At 49.9% G+C, this 17679-nt stretch overlaps 1 pseudogene; it reads right to left on the bottom strand.

Annotated features, from left to right (window-relative positions):
- Nucleotides 1–14469: 14469 nt before the first annotated feature.
- LOC125527798 (cell division cycle protein 48 homolog) overlaps nt 14470–17679 on the bottom strand; it is a 51466-nt pseudogene continuing 48256 nt past the window's right edge.

Consider the following 17679-nt stretch of genomic DNA (forward strand, 5'->3'; position numbering starts at 1 on the left):
GGTTTTCTACAACCGGACATTAACAAATTCCCATCTGCCCATAACCGCGGGCACGGCTTTCGAAAGTTCAAAACCCTGCAGGGGTGTCCCAACTTAGCCCATCACAAGCTCTCACGGCCAACGAAGGATATTCCTTCTAGCGGGAAGACCCGATCAGACTCGGAATCCCGGTTACAAGACATTTCGACAATGGTAAAACAAGACCAGCAAAGCCACCCAGATGTGCCGACAAATCCTGATAGGAGATGCACATATCTCGTTCTCAGGGCACACCGGATGAGCAAGACGTCGGGTAAGCCAGCCCAGAGTTACCCCTGGTAGCCTCGGACATCGCTCAGTTGGACCAACACTTAGAGAAGCACTGGCCTGGAGGGGTTAAAATAAATATGACCCTTGAGTCTGCAGAACCCAAGGGAAAGAAAAGGCTAGGTGGCGAAAGGTAAAACCAATGTTGGGCCTTGCTGGAGGAGTTTTATTCAAGGCGAACTATCAAGGGGTTCCCATTATAACCCAACCGCGTAAGGAACGCAAAATCCGGGAACATAACACCTATATGACGGAAACTAGGGCAGCAAGAGTGGAACAAAACACCAGGCATAAGGCCGAGCCTTCCACCCTTTACCAAGTATATAGATGCATTAATTAGATAAGAGATATTGTGATATCCCAACAAGTAAACATGTTCCAACAAGGAACAACATCTCCATGTTCCAACAAGGAACAAACTTCAATCTTCACCTGCAACTAACAACGCTATAAGAGGGGCTGAGCAAAGTGGTAACATAGCCAATCAACGGTTTGCTAGGACAAGGTGGGTTAGAGGCTTGGTTCAGCAATATGGGAGGCATGATAAGCAAGTGGTAGGTATCACAACATAGGCATAGCAAAAGAGCGAGCAACTAGCAAGCAAAGATAGAAGTGATTTCGAGGGTATGGTCATCTTGCCTGAAATCCCGCAAGGAAGAAGAACGAGTCCATGAAGAAGATAAACAGACGAAGTCGAACGGATGCTCACAAACGCGACGTTATCGGAACTAACCCGAAGAAGCAACACCGGAAAGAAGCAAACAACATAGTAAACAACCCACAAAGACATGGCATGATGCAAAACCAAGTATGATGCATGTCCGGTTTTAATGAGGCATGGCATGGCAAAGTGCACAAACAAAACTACAAGTTAAGTGGAGCTCATTATGCATCGGGATGCATATTGACAAAACACCACATTCCATTATTTAGTTCTCTCTCGGTTAGGTACTCAACAATATTAAATGTTGTTAGCATAGCAAGAGGGTGAAGCATAATAAAACTAACTAACTAGGCAAGTTTAAATGAGGCCGGAAACAACGAACAACAAATTCCGGTAAATCCCCATATGCATATTTTAGATTTGGTGATGTTCTGACCTAAACACAATTTTAGAGTTATTAAACATGCAAAGTAAAGCCATCATGTTAAACTAGGCATTTTTCTACCCCATTTACGTATAAAGATTATTTAGTTCGGAGCTACGGTTATTTAGTTATGAATTAAAGCATTTTAACATGGCATAGGAGTAAATTTAACCAAACATCATTTTAGACATTTTAAACATGGATGAAAGTGACATATTAATAAACTAGACAAAATTCTGAGCAAGTTTCATATATAAATCATTTTAATCCGATGCATGAATTGTGAGTTATTATATGCATGAACATGAGGGTATTTTCTGTAAAACTGCAGTCTCAGGATAAATGGCTAAAACGCAGATCTGAAAAAAGACAGGAACTGGGCCGAATCTGGCCGGCCCCAAAAGTGCACAGGAGCGGGGGCTGCTCACCCTGGGCTGAGGCCCACTACGGAGAGGAGAGGGACGCGCTGGGCCTCGCTGGGTGGCGCTGGGCCGGAGGCGTGGCTGCGGTCCACGTAGGCAAAGGAAGGGCGCGGTCAACGGTGACGGATGAGCTCCTCCCGTCCGAAGCAGAGGCGGGAACAGGCACGGCTGCGGCGGCCGGGAACGGGTCCGGGGTGGCGGAGCATGGGAAGATTGGCCGGATCCCGACGTGAACGCTGAGGGGGGGCGGATCCACCGGCCGGCGCCTTGATCTGAAGCAGAGGAAGCCATGGCCTGGTTCTCTAGCGATGCAGCAGCGACGGGAGGCAGCAGCGGAGGGCGACGGGGTCCTGACGAGGACGGAGTGCTCCGGCGAGGCACCAGATCCAGGAGCGATGGAGATGGCGGGGCGTCTCCATGCGGCGGCGGGACTTGGTCGGCACGAGCGTCGAGGAAGGAGCTCCGGCCATGCTCCATGGCACTGCGGCTCCTGTGCGAAGAAACCAGAGAGAGAGAGAACCGGGTGAGAGAGAGAGGGCAACGAGGGAGAGAAGGGAAGGAGAAGGCCGGAAGGGAGGCAGGGGCGCGCAGGGTCCTGCTGCAGGTGGTCGCCGGCTACGAGGGGGTTGGTCCGGTTAGAAATTCGATGAGGATTTTGGATTTGGGGAGGATCCCGAGGTGGGAGATGCTGGCGGCGGTGGGATGGGACAAGGGTCCTAATTTTTAGGGTTTGTCCAAATAGACTAGGAGTGGAGTATATATATACCTCACAGACTAGGTTAGGGGCTACCTCGTCCCTACGATCGCAATCGGACGATCGCGGATAAAATAGTTAGGGAGCCCAAATAAGAAAACGATGACGTTTTGTAGATGTTTGGGGATGATCCGGACACAACGGTGGTAACAGTCTGGGTCAGGTTCGGGGAAGTTTCGGACTAGGTTGCGAGGGGTCGATGCACTGTGCAAAGAGGGGTAGGCATGGGCCTAGGTGGATTGTGGAGAGCGGGTTGGTCTGAGAGAAGAGGGGAGACATGCAGCCCGGCACGATTTCCGGAGACCGAAAACGTCCGACGAAAAGACCGGCTATACTGCCACTATAGTTAATCGTTGGGCTATCAAACGAACTCCGAATGTGATGAAACTTGACAGGCGGTCTATCTACACTAAAATAAGACCGCACGCCAACTTTCAACCCATTCCGAGAACATTTTCCAGCCACTTATAAAATACTATTTCGGACATGCCGCGGGCGCGTGCAAGTGTGGTTGGGCTCAGAACGGACAACGGACGGAATTGGGGGAACCCGGACGGATGCAGGTTTTGAAAACATGATGATGCAATGCACATGATGACCTGATGAAAAATAACACGCAAGCAAAAGACAAGGCAACAACAACGAATAACTGGAAGACACCTGGCGCAACGGTCTCGGGGCGTTACAAATACATAGAGCTTGCAAGTACACACCAAATAGGGAAGATAGATTTTGCAAGAGGCATAAGTATTTGGAAACTAAATGGTTTCAAGAAAGGCTAGATGTTTGTGCTGAAAATTTAAAATTTCTTTGCCATCCTTGTGAACTTTGCAATGAGCGTGATCATTTAAATACCCAATGCAAATTGTTTCATGATCGTATCATGTCCAAAAATTGTGATGACTTGATTTCCCTTGCACATCATAATGAACTTAGTTTGCTTTTGGGTTATGAAGAAATGAAACGTATAACTAAGGATATGCCAGAATTTGTCCTTGATAAAGTTCTTGATTTTGATCTAGAAGAAATTTTTATGTATTGTGCGGTGAATTGCATTGAAAATCCTTTTATTGCCAATTACATAAAGACAAGAAAACAAATAGAAGATGAAGATAATGTTGATGAAAGGGAAGAGACTTCCCAATATCCTCCTATTATTTCTTATGATGAATCAGGTAACGAGGAGGAGCCTTCTAGTCAACAAATCTCATTAATAAGGAGCTCCAAAAAGATGATTAAACCCACGCATAATGTGAAGAAGAAAAAGAAAAGATGGAGAAGTAAAGGTGAAAAGGTATCCCTCCCAAATGATGTTACTCCTATTACTCATCGTGATGATGATAATTGCTATACTATTGGTGCTATTCATACTATTAATGATGAGAGTGATTATGCTTATGATATGAAAAGGCCCAAGCTTGGGGATGCTATGTTTAATGAAGATGATATTTTTAGCCTCCCAAGTTTTGATGAACAGATTTATTATGATGATAGCATGCCTCTATCATCATTCTGGGAACGGGGGTCCCCAGACTTGCCTGCCTGCGGCCCACGGCGCGACTGTGCTGCAGGCCTGTGCGGCCCATCTTCATCAACAAGGCATCGAAGACCCTCGCGAGGCGGACAATGCAAGACCTCCTCAGGAGCGGCCTCACCAGGCTGCCTCGCAAGGAGCGGAGAAATCAAGGCAGGGCAAACCTCACGAGGCTCTCGTGACGTGAGCCATGACGATCAAGATCAGGCGGGCGCTAGCGTGCGCAGCGTCCTTATTTCCTCTTTGGTGCTAAGGAGGCAAGCGCAGGCGCGGAGTACTGAGGCATCAAGCAAAGGTTTCCATATCAGTGCAAGGAGACCAAGACCAGCAGGACGGCAGGACGAAGGTCACCATGGAGCCCAAGACGGCGTCACCACCAGAGCCTTTCGCAGGCGAAAACCGCTTTTGTCAGGATAAGTTGTACTAGTTGTTCCCTTTCAAATTGGCCGTTGTTGGCTCCCTTCCCGCTCAATATTTGGGGAGAGAACCAGGGGCTATATAAGTAGAACTAGACACCACAGTAGCGGGCATCTGATAACCCATTGAGAGGCATCTCACCCACGCAAGCTCGCAGATCACAAGAACACCTCAACCTCAGGAGGTTGTTCTTCCCTTTGTAGTGTTCATCATCAGCCCAAGAGGCAATGCACCACCACCACACAGGAGTAGGGTATTACACCACAACGGTGGCCCGAACCAGTATAAATCTTGTGTCTTTGTGTTGCGAGTTCGCCGATTTCGTCCGCGAGATCTTAGCGAGCTAGGGCGTGGATCAGTAGGGAGGAAATCTCCGCGTGCACCCCAGTGTTCGAACCTTGAGGGTTTTGTCGGAACCCGTGATCCGCCATTTGGCGTGCCAGGTAGGGGTGCGCTGGAACTTCCTTTCCGTCGTTTCGCGTCTAGTTGCTCCGTTGTCTCCATGGCGGACGCTCGTCGTGCTCGTGCTGAGCGTCGGGCTGCCCTAGCCACCCGCGTCGCTCAGACGGCTCCCATCGATGGGCCACCTCGTCGTTCTCCGTCTCCTGCCGCCAACGCCGCCACCGGCCCGGCGGGGAACAAGCAGCAAGCATCCTCGTTGCACCCCTCGGTGCGACGGGACGGCCGTACCGCCACTCCATCCCTCACCCGGCCGGTTCCTCGTCCCATGCTCATCGCGCTCCCATGGACGCATGGGCCGCGCTCCTCATGGCGCACGAGCTCCTGCGCTACCACCCGAACGACGACCTCTATGAGGACTGGCTCGACCGCATCACCGAGCTCGTCCGCGCCGTAGGGGGCTCCCCTGCGTTGTCCCTCTCTCCGCCTCACCCTCCGCCAGCTACAGGAAACGTAGCTCACGGAGCGCCTCCACCACCTCTGCCCCAAGACGGCGCCCTGGCGCCAAGGCGCGTGGCTCCATGATGCGACCCGCCACGTCCGACGCCCGCGCATGAAGAAAGAAGCTGCCAAGAAGTCCCTCGACCGCAAGAGAACGCTCCGCCACTCCTCGCACCGCCGCGCCAGGATCGTCTGCCATGGCAGGGGCCCACGCCGCTCGCTGTGGCGGCACGTGGGCGTCAGGACCAAGCTCCACCTCCAAGACGGCCCCCGGCGACCACGACCAGTTGTCGCGCCTTCACCCCGAGCTACGTAGCATCGCCTGGCCGGGCAAGTTCAAACCAGATCTGCCTCCTCGCTATGACGGCACCCCCGACCCCGTGGAGTTCTTGCAGCTCTACGAGCTGAGCATCGAGGCGGCCAACGGCAAAGAGAAAGTCATGGCGAACTGGCTCCCTATGGCACTCAAAGACGGCGCCCGTTCGTGGCTCCTGAACCTGCCTCCGGGCTCGATCTCCTCCTGGGACGAGATGCGCGACCGTTTCGTCGCCAACTTCCAGGGCACTCGCGACCGCCTGCCGACCGCGGGTGACCTGCGCCGCACTAAGAAACAACCAGGAGAGACCCTCCAGAAGTACATCCAGCGCTTCAACAACATTCGTCTCAAGATCCCCAAGGTGACGGACGAGGCCATCATCTCCGCGTTCTCTGATGGCGTCTGCGACATCAAGATGAAGGAAGAGCTCGCTATCCACGAGGAGCTGTGCACATCTCAGGAGCTGTTCAACCTGGCGACCAAGTGCGCAAGAGCTGAGGAAGGGCGCCTCTCCCTCCTCGAGCTACCAGCTGCGGACCTGGAGGAGAAGAAAGCCAAGGCTAAGGACGTCAAGCGCAAGGGAGCAGCCGTGCTCGCGGCGGAGCCGGACACCAAGCGAGGCAGAGACCAGCCCGAGTCATCCAAGAGCAGCCGACCATTCTGCGCCTTCCACAACCTGAATGCCCACAACACTAGCAACTGTCAAGAGCTCAGAGCCATTCGTGAAGGACGCTTCGGTCGACGCCCCGAGCGCGGCGACCGGGGCTACGGCCGAGGAGGAGGACGTGGTGGCGGGCGCTGGGACGACCGTGGCCTGCGCCAGGAGTGGCGCGACCGGCCTCGTGAGGACCGCTGGCAGGATCATCCTCGCGAGGGCGCCTGGAGGGGCCAGCCTCGTGGGGATTGTCCTTAGGGCAATGCCAGTCTTCCGCCGCTACCACCACCGCCAAGAAGGAATGATGACCACCATCAGGACGAGGGGGCTGGGGGCTTCCAGGAGCCGCACGCTATCGCCTGCATCTTGGGCGGAGCCCAGGCCCCAGCCTCGCGGTGTATCTTCAAATAGTTTGCTCGTGAAGTGAATGCAGTCCTCCCCAAGCTTGAGGCCACACGTCCGCTCAGGTGGTCCTAGTGCGCCATCACCTTCGACTCGGTAAATCAGCTCAAGTGCGAAACCACCGCTGGCGCCCTCCCGATGCTTTGCTCCCCAGTCATCAGCAACGTGCAAGTCACCAAGACCCTCATCGACGGCAGTGCAGGGCTCAACGTCCTGTCCGTCGACACGTTCGACAACCTCCAAGTGTCGTATGACCAGCTCCAGCCTACCAAGCCTTTCTCAGCAGTGACCGACGGTTCCACCACACCGATAGGGCAGGTCCGCCTCCCTATCACCTTCGGAGAACGCAAGAACTACCGCACTGACTCATCGACTTCGACGTCGCGCACATCTGTCTGACATACAGTGCCATCCTTGGGTATCCAACCCTGGCCAAGTTCATGGCGGTGACCCATCACGGCTACAATCTCCTCAAGATGCCAGCAAGCGGCGGAATCATCACGGTCCCATGTAAAGAAAGAGATGCGGTGTGCTCCCTCGAGCGTGCCTTTCAAGCTGCAGCAATCGACGACCCCGACAGCAAGGGCGAGGGCCCTCCAGAGGCCATCCCCAAGAAGAAGAAGAAGTTGTGTCATGCCGGGCCTCAGGAGGGTGGCGTCGCAGCTGGAACCTCGTCAGGATCAGCGCCCGCTCCAGGGGCGCCTCCCTCCATCGCATAGGAAGACGCGCCCAGCGCCCTCCTTGGGCAGGGTTCGGGAGCTCTCTTCTGGAGGGCCTCAGACCTTGCCAACATCCGAAACCGATCTGGAATTGATGCAGCCCCAAATTCCCTGTCGTGTTCTTATTTTGTTCCCACGATTTTTGTACAGTGATTTTTTTCGATGGAAATAGGGTCTTTTATTCCAAACTCATAGAATTACAATCCTTAGCAATAAATTCAGAAATAAAAGGAGGGGATTGGTTAAGCCAGCACGTAGTGCTATCCCCAGATCTACCATAATTTGCTAAGCAATGTGCAACTTTGTTTTGATCACGAGAACCTTTAACACGAACAAACACCCGATTCTCCAGTAAACCTTTGATTTCTGCCAAGAGATGACCATATGTTGATCTGTCCAGTGAATCATTAGACAGTGCTGATAAAGCTGCCAAACAATCAGATTATAGCTGAACTGGTCGATTCGACCATTGAATTGCAAGACTTACTCCTTCCATAATCGCATGTAACTCCGCTTCCAGCGCCTCATTACAGTGATAAATGTGCCGGTAAGCCGCAAAAATAACACCACCCTTGTCATCACATAAAACCATACCTGATCCTGCAGCTCCGTCTTCCGCACAATAAGAACCATCAATAAAGAGAGCTACCCAGCCCGGCGGAGGAGCCAGCCAAGGAAGGCATGGCGATGATGACCGAGTTTTCTCGATCATTGGTTCCATCAACATTGGAACTTTACCTTTGATCACCTCTTCCACAATCCTAAGGTGGTCGCAATCGCCTGATCGAACGACAAGATATATCGGGAGCCTGGAGGTAGCGCACTCAAAAAGGGGCCGAGTCGATCGTGAGGATTGTGATTAACTGGTATGACTTACTATTTTGCCTTTTTAATTATTTTTTTGGAATTACTACACACACACGCATGAATCAGGTTTAAGGTGTTTGTTATTTTAGAGCTCGATACCTTTTTGTAACTTGTTGCAAAATCCACCTAAATTTGATGTACTTGTGATTGTCCTAGTCACCCAAATTTACATGTACCTTTCTACTCCCTCTGTTCCTAAATATAAGTCTTTCTAGAGATTCCAACAAGTGACTACATACGGAGCAAAATGAGTGAATCTACAATCTAAAATATGTCTAAATACATCTGTACGTTGTAGTCCATTTGAAATGTCTAAAAAGACTTATATTTAGGAATGGAGGGAGTATTTGTTAGGAGAGTGTGATGCATCGACTTAATCATGCACTAATCATACACGCAAATGCGGATGATTAAGATCATATACTCATGGGAAAATATCACAACACAACTTTAAACACAAATTAAAGTCATAAAAACTTTATATTACAAGCCAGGGGCCTCGAGGGTTCGAATACATAAGCTCTAATACAAACGAGTCAGCGGAAGCAACAATATCTGAGTACATACATAAGGTAAACAAGTCTACCTTAAGAAGGCTAGCACAAACATCAACAACGATTGAAAAGGCAAGACCTCCTACCTCGGAGCCTCCTAACTACTCCTGGTCGTCAGCGGCCTCCACGTAGTAGTAGGCACCCTCGGGGTAGTAGTAGTTATCGGTGGTGGCATCTGGCTCCTGGGATCCGTCATCTAATTGCAGCAATCCGGTATAGGGGAAAAGGGGTAGCAAAGCAACCATGAGTACTCATCCAAAGTACTCGCAAGACTTACGTCAAATCTAAACTAAGTATGCATCAGTATCAAAGGAATGGGACTATATCTTTAGTCTGGACTGCAGAAATGCCAGAAGAGAAGGGAAAGCCTAGCCTATCAAAGACTAGCATCTTGAAGCATCTTGTAGCATTAGAAGAGTGCAGACTAGCATAACATAAGTATGTTGTAACATTAATGCCCAAAGATCTTTTCTTGACTCCCTATGAGAAAGCAATCCCGGAGCCACCATATCCATTTAACATCTCTAGTATCCGGTTCTAGTTGTATCGATCAGGATATAACTCTGAGCATCCGTTACCATGGACACGGCTATTAGAATATATTAACTTCCCTGCGGGGATGCACAAACTTATCCAACACGCCCGATTAACTCCGGTCAGGCATACCATCAGATCATACACGGCCCCGGCTGATCGACACACCGTAGTCCTACATAGGCTCAACAAAGAGGCCAACACGCCGGTCTACATCCTAAGCGCGCAGGGGTCTTGGGCCCATCGCCCTTTGCACTCCTGCACATTGCGTGGACAATCGGGATCAGTCCTGGCTACCACTTTATACAAAGCAGATGCTTACGCAGACCACCCGAGTGCGTGCCGCTCAATCGCTGACGTCCAGAGAGCTTTCGGAGAAATGTACGGCGCAGAGTGCCCATACTTATTCCCGCATGGTGGTTAGTGCGAAAAGGCCAGAGGCCTACTCAGATCACATATCCAAACTGTGAGTGTCTTGGGAGCGCGCTGTAACGATCAATGATCCATGATATGTGGTCCTGTCACCCCGTCTCATGGACTTACGGCAAGGGCTAAGAATGCCCGGCCGTGCCGCGTAGTTATCTCGCGGGTACCCTCCAAGTCAACCTGACTCCACATCACTCACAGGTACCCTCACGGTCAACCCGACTTCACATTTCTCTCACAGGTACCCTTCGGGGCCGACCCAACTTCATCATGGTTCTGGGGTAAATTCAAAGTAACTGTGTGTCCATAACACCAAGGGAAACCCAAGGAATCACCCTCGATGGATTCCACTTGATGTAAACATCAAGGTGAACTTGGAGGAATCACCCTCGAGGGTTCACTCTTGATGTGTTGCACAACAGAGTCATTATCGAGAGTGGTGAAGGAGGAATCACCCTCTGTAGACCACAACTGATTAACCACACTACAGAGATCTCATAGGAAGTGCTATACGAGGTATTACCCTCGCCACTCGATAGTAACCCTGCAGTGTCGTACAACTAAGGGGTGTGATGTGATGTGATGTGTCAAGCTCTGTACATCGATCACATTGATCAAGTCATCGGTGGTAAAGCGGGGCCAACAGGGACAAGGTGAGGGGCCACTGGTGGATCACTAACCAACCTATACTAAGCATATATAGGATAAGAAGGTAAGGTAATAATAGAGGGTTACAAAAAAGAGGCTATGTATCAGAATAGGATCATACAAATACAGTAGCAAAATCTAATGCAAGCATGAGAGAAAAGGAACTGGGCGATATAGGAATTATCAAGGGGGTTTTGCTTTCCTAGAAGCTCTGTGAAAAGGGGTTGATTGTCAGGAGTGTAGTCGATCTCGGGAGCAGCGTCGGCCTTGGTGTCTACCGGAGAGAAGAGGGGGAAGAAACAATAAATATAAAGCAAACAAGTGCATCACGATGCATGACATGGCAATATGCAGTGCTAGGGTTGACCTAACGCGGTACTATACGTTATAGACGAAGCGGGAAAATATCTGGCAATGTTTTCCCGGCGTTTGGCATTTTTCGGACACATAAATCGGAGGGGAATGATCCATGTTCATCATTCTATAGGCATGTGAGAGATGAATGGATTGCATATTCGTATTCATTAGATTTTTCTGAGGAACTTTCGTATATAAATTATTTCCATCTGACTTATAGAATATGTTTATATGTTTTTCAAAGATGTAAACATTTTCTGAAATTATTATTATATAAAATAATTCGAAATTAGATTTACTGTGTCAGCATGATGTTAGCATGACGTCAGCAGTCAACCCAGCTGGTCCAGGTCAAACCTGACAACTGGGTCCCACATGTCATAGATAGAAAAGTTAACACAGTTTAATTTTAACTAAACTGGTTAATTAGGTAACTGGGCCCACCTATCACTGACTAATTAAGTTAATTAATTAATTTTAAATTGTTTTTTAGTTAATTAGGGGGTGGGCCCCACTTGTTAATGGCTGGAGCCGCCGAGTCAGCACAGTTGACTGGTCAGGGGACCCACTGGCAGTGACCCAGGTGGGCCCTAGTGGTCGGCCACATCAACGGGCAATGCCGGAGCTGCGCCGGCGGGCACAAAACGCGACAGAGGGCTCGGCTAGCGGGGAGATTCGGCTACGGGGTGTCTCCGGGCCCGTGGCTAGGGGCGTTCGATCGTGGGTGTCGAGTTGCGTCAAATCGCGGCGATGGCTGGGCTGGGGGTGGCCGGAAACGATGGCGGTGGGCGACGAGGGCGGCGGACGGAGTCGAGCGCGGTGGTGAACGGGGCACAGTTTTGCGTGGGGTCTGGCGCGTTCGAATAGGGCGATGAAGCCACGTCGAATGGAGGTGGTGGCGTCACCGGAGTTGGCTGGAGCTGGCAGCGGCGAGCGCAACGGCGATGGCGGGTTCGACCATGTCGTCGGGGGCGAGGTACGGGCACGCAGAGGGGAGATGGCGCGGGGCTCACCGCAGTTCTGTAGGCGAGCAAAGCGGGCGCGGGGGAGGCTCGAGGTGGCCCGGATCCTTGACAGCGTGCGGCGGACCGAGGAGGAAGACAGTGGCGCTGCGGGCGCTTCGGTGGCTCCCGGCCTGCGTGGGTGGTCGAGGAAGACGAAGCGGACGACGGCCAACGTGATGGACACGACAGCGCGGCTCGATAAGCTCAGTGGCCGCGGTGGGGTGAGGTGAGAGGAGGCAATGGCGCTCGGGCGAGGCGGATCCAAGGAGGGGAGAGGGAGGAGAGGGCGAGCGAGTGGGGAGAGCAAGCGGGGGCGAGTGGGAGAGAGGACCAAGGCGTCGGAGGGGGCGGCGTCCTTATCCTCCCGGCGGGGATGGCGAGGTGGTCGGGGGCGACCGCGGGTGCCCGGTCGGTCGAACAATGGAGGGGGGAAGACGACAGGGTGAGGTGCTGGGCCGGGCCAGCTGGCCTGTCCCTGTGGCCTTAGGCCCAGGGGCAGGGGGTGCTTTCCCTTTTTTTCTCTTTTTCTTTTTGTTTACCTTTTATTTCTAAAAGCAAAATAGTTTTATAAAATACAAAACTTGCTCCTAAATTAGTGTTATTGACTGCCACAAAAAGTTTGGCACTAAATAAAATAGTTTATTTTTTTAATTTAAAAATCATTTAAATTATTGTTTTGGCCCCTGTTTTAAATATTTTAGGGCAAACCAACACTTTACAAAATGTTGGTTTCTTCGCAATAAGTATCTATGGATTATTTGCCACATTATGAACATTTTAATTTTCATGTTTGTGAATTTATTTATTTTGCGAATATGTGAATTTTTTTATTTCACTTATGATTTGAATTTGAATTCAAAGTGGAATTTGAAATAAGATATTGAGACAGATGATCAAGCACTGTTTAGCAAATGAGTTAGCTTAATCAAGAGGGTTACTGTAGCTCATTACATAGGGGTGTTACGGAGAGGGACTTAGATTCAGACAAGTAAAAACCTGCACCTCTCCTTGTGTAGATTCAGATTGTTCTTTTTTGAATGTCCTATAGATTGCATGGCATTGTAATTAACCATTTCTATGTCCTTGAAAGAAAATCTGTAACTCGTGTTTTCAACCAACTTATTCTATGTTGTTCCTACATACAATTTTCTCCACTCCTTTTGCAGCTACGTAGTTAGTAAGCGACAAAACAAACATCGGGAAAAGTGGAGAGCGCATCCATAGCTCAAAAAACATCACACAAAGACAAACACAACCCACAAGGCCCAGACTAATGCCCAAAAGGGGAAAATACAATATTCGACAAGGAGGGCCGGAACAGGCTTACCCACATGCATAACATCAGCCGATTGAGACTTGATTTAGCCTGACTGTATTGAGTCCTAGCCACACCCATATTTTTATGCCATGTAGACTATCCACAAGACCACAAGCTTTTTTGGACTTTGTTTTTTTAATCTAATCTAGCAACCTACAACATCATAGCTCAATTTCAAATAAAAGTTGATTGCCACACATTTGTGGGCTGTCCTTAAGCTTAATGACTTATGGTCATCTCCCATGGTGTATAAGGATTTCCTGTAATGGTGCGGATTATCAGGGCATGGTTCTAGGCGCACCTGCTAAGCCATATAATTCTGAAAAATCTATTAAAAATCATACATTTGTGAAACTTTTTTTCCTAGCAAACATGGTTGAGTGTTCTACTCATGCATGAAGTTTCATGAAGAAATGACTTTGGTGTTCTTCTAGGCAAAAGAATATAAAATTTCAACTTTCAAAAAACTTGAGTACTAATTTTTATATATAACCAATTTTGTGTTCTCTCGCACAGAAGAACGGAAAGTCATTTCTTCACGAAACTTTACACGTGGGTATGACACTAGACCATATCCGTTACAAAAAAGTTTTACAATTGTTTAACTCTTTTTTGCTATTTTTAAATATTTTCTAATGTGGGTGTGCATAGACCCAGGTTCCATTGGATAGTTTTGCTGCCCTTGGGGGTACTTTATTGCTTATGGACAGCCTTTTTGCACACTGTGGATATACACTAACAAAGAACTTTCTGCAACTAAGACTTTTGGGATCCACAAGTTTTAGACACATTCACTAAGCACTGCAAGAAGTATTTGCCTTCATTCTTTAAAGTTCAATAAGAAAAGTTATCATGCAATTGTTTTGTGGCCGTTATATTAATCAGAAATTAATAAGGCCACTCAATTAAGTAAAATATTCAAGCGTATAAGTGTCCGAGAAACGAAAATAATAGAGGATCTTTCAGATCTTGTGCAGGAGCAGAGGGACGGTTCAGTTAACAGAAAAATAAGACGAAATCATGTACACTTTCTTTGCCAGAAGAAGGAGATTCTGATTTCACGAATTGTATTTGTATGATGTAAGTTCTTAGTTCTTACAAACGAAAATTATATACGTGAATGAAGGGATTCAACAATAAAAAGTGATCAACAAAGAGGAAGCAGAACAAAAACAGAGTCTATAATAATGTTCTAGTATTTCAGTTTCTATTAATATTCAGTTAACGCTTAGGCTAGTTTTCAGAGTCTAGGAAAGCACAACAAGGACCTTATTATTTATATGATGTATGTAAATTCTTATAAACAAAAATTAAATATACATGTAATGAGTGATGGACGAGAGGAAACAGAACAAAAACATAGCCTATAATATTTTGGCACTTCATTTTCTAACAATGGTTACTGGATCACTTGTACAGATCGTCTTCATCCTCATCAGATGCTACGATAGTGTCGGCAGGAGCTTCTGCTGCTTGTGGCTGCGCCGGGAAGTGGAACTCCGTACCAAACCCCCTAGATCGCTGCAGCATCTGCGCGAAGGCCTGGTACTTCCTGATGTCGGTGTCGCTCACGCTCCTCCTTGCGTACTTCATCGACTGCTCAAAGTGAGGCGCCTTTATCTCAGCCACCTCCTCCTCTTCCTGCCCGCCGTCCACCTCCATGGTGTCTTTCCCCATCCTCTGCCTCTCCATGTCCTTTTCAATGTCTTCTCTGATGGCGTACTTGCACGCCCTCTGGCAGATCTCCGTGATGTCGGCACCGCTAAAGCCGGCGGTGAACCTTGCGAGAGCATCGAGGTCCACGTCCTTGGCCATGGGAGACTTCCTGAGGCAGGCCTTGAAGATCTAGTGCCGTGAGGCCTCGTCCGGCAAGGGGATGTAGATGAGCTGGTCCAGGCGGCCAGGACGGAGTAATGCCGAGTCAATAATGTCCGGCCTATTGGTGGCGCCGATGATGAAGACCGTCTTCTTGGCGTTCATGTCGTCCATCTCGGTGAGTAGCTGGTGTCGTGGTTCTGAGTCTGACAGTAGAATAAGGGTAGGGATGTAGAGGCAAGATCCTAGCTATGGAGGAGTTGTACACGCGAGTTTTACGAGTTCATGCCCTTCTAAGAGGAAGTAACAGCCCTACGTCTCGGAGCCCGGAGGCGGTCGACTAGATTATATGCGTGTGTGTTACAGGGGGTGCGAACCCTTGTCCCTGAGGAGGGGGTGGCTTATATAGAGTTCGCTAGACCCCTCTCACCCTCAGTTACAAACGGTTTAAGGTACATAAATATGGAGACGTTACTGGTAATGCATGTATTTAGGTGCTATAAATGACAATTAATCCTACAAGTAAATGCTCGACCGTTGTTCGTGCAGAGTGACTTTAGCTCTTCTGCCCGTCGAGCCACTTTTGTGACGGTCGAATGAGATTGATTCTTCCGAGTGGAACATCTATGTTCGAGTGGATGATGGTACTCTTTGAATGATCCTGTCTTTAGGGTGCTGTCCTAGGGGAGGATGTCTAGGTCAGGTCCATGACCCTACCCTAGGTATATAGCTTCATCATTAGCCCCCGAATGGTTCAGGGTTCAAGTGGAGAAGGAGTTGATAACCCCTCCGATTCAGCCTTTGTGCTTTGAGAATATCTCGCCCAGAGGTCGAACGAACCTTCATGATGGCTTCAATTGCTTGTTCAGTCGCCTTGATCCATTCTTGGTTTTGTCGAGTGAACTTTTCGTTGTTAAGTTTCGAGTGTTGATATGGAACAAATCTTCCGTCTGGCAGGTTGTTCTGCCGTGTGCGGATTTCACGGGATTCGAATTTTTGGAAGCGCGTCGGGCGGGGGAGGCCGCGGTAATCGGGACGGATTAGGAAGGTCGCCTCAATTCCCGCGCCACCTTTTTTGCCACGTATCGCGCGCGTGACTGTTGCGGGATTTGATAAGATCGCCGGGGCCTACAAGTCAGTCACTCGGAAGTGTCCTTATATAAGGCACCGAACCAGGGCTTTTGAACAGTGCGCCCTCATTCCCCTTCCTCTTCCTCAGATTTCTCCGCTGCACCTGCTTCTACTCTCGGCGCCGTAGCTCCGCTCAGACTCGATTCGCTACCATGGGTAAGGAGAAGACAGTGGTGTTGGAGCGTGCGAAGAAGGCGACGACGAAGGCGAAAGGGAAGAGGACCAGCCGGGGTGGATCCTCGTCGAGGTCCGGCCTGCCGCCTGGCTGGATCCAGGGTGACTGGATCTGCTCGACGGTCAGACAGGATGACATCGACGATCTGGTTGAGGGGCGACTGATCCCCCACGAATCGGCGCGGCTCTCAGGGAACGAGACTGAGCCGCGGCCTCAGGAGGGTGAGTGCGTTCTCCTCGCCACTCATGTCGACCGCGGATTTTCTTTGCCTCCCCACCCTTTCTTTCGTGGTTTCTTGAACTTCTACGGGGCTCAACTCCACCACTTTACTCCAAACACCATCGTGTACCTTGCTGCTTTCGTGTCCATGTGCGAGAATTTCTTGGGCTGCCGACCGCACTGGGGTCTCTTCAAGCACATATTCACATGTCGCTCCCAAACGGTCAAGAAGGCCAACCCGAGTGACGAGAAGACGCACGTGATACATATGTGCGGGGGTCTTGGAATTCAAATGAGGAACAAGAGCACCTTCCCAGCTATGGTCCTACCCGACTCGGTCCGGGGCTGGCAGTCGACCTGGTTTTACTGTAAGGACCAGCCAACCCCGGGTCAGTCGACTGGACTTCCTCCCTTTTCCATGGCTTGAGTGGAGAAGCCCTTCTCCTTGAGAGTGATCCCGAAAGAGAAGGTGTAGGTGAAGGTGTTGGTCGAGCGGGTCGTCCAACTTGTCCGTGACGGAGTGACTGGCATGGACCTGCTGGAGGTCTTCCTCAGTCACGCATCCAACCACTCCAAGCTCGTGACCATCCGATGTGGATGTACTCGGGACTCGAGGATTCCACCGGATCCACCCAGAGGATGTTAGTGAGGACACAGTGGAGAAGTGGCTGAGAGGTATTACCGGCAACAAGGATAATCCCCGGGGGTCCAGGAGGGTGGTTCCATTCGACCATTCGCGCCAGCCAGAACAGGTACGATTCTACATTGTCGAGTGTCTTCTTGTTTTATTATGTAACATCTTGTTGACAGTCGACTGTCTTTATTTTGTTCATTGTCTTTTCAGGCTCTTATTGATATGTACTCGATGCCCAATGGAGTGCAGGAGCAAAATGTCAAGGAAGGGGCGAGCATCGGCGAGAGTGGCGAGTGGCACTCGGATGTAGAGGAGGACGAGGAGAGCGACGACCCGAGTGACAAAGAAGAGGTCGACTCGCCTCCTCGCAGGGAAAGGAGGTCCAAGCACGCTCACGACCCAGCAAACACCCCTGACCTGGTGGCTGCACCGACTGGGCAGTCTTCAAAGCGCCCTCGGACGTCTTCTCCGGTGACGATTGAGA

This window comes from Triticum urartu, chromosome 1A (genome assembly GCF_056163025.1).
Source record: "Triticum urartu cultivar PI428250 chromosome 1A, HENAU_Tu73, whole genome shotgun sequence".
Taxonomy (NCBI): domain Eukaryota; kingdom Viridiplantae; phylum Streptophyta; class Magnoliopsida; order Poales; family Poaceae; genus Triticum; species Triticum urartu.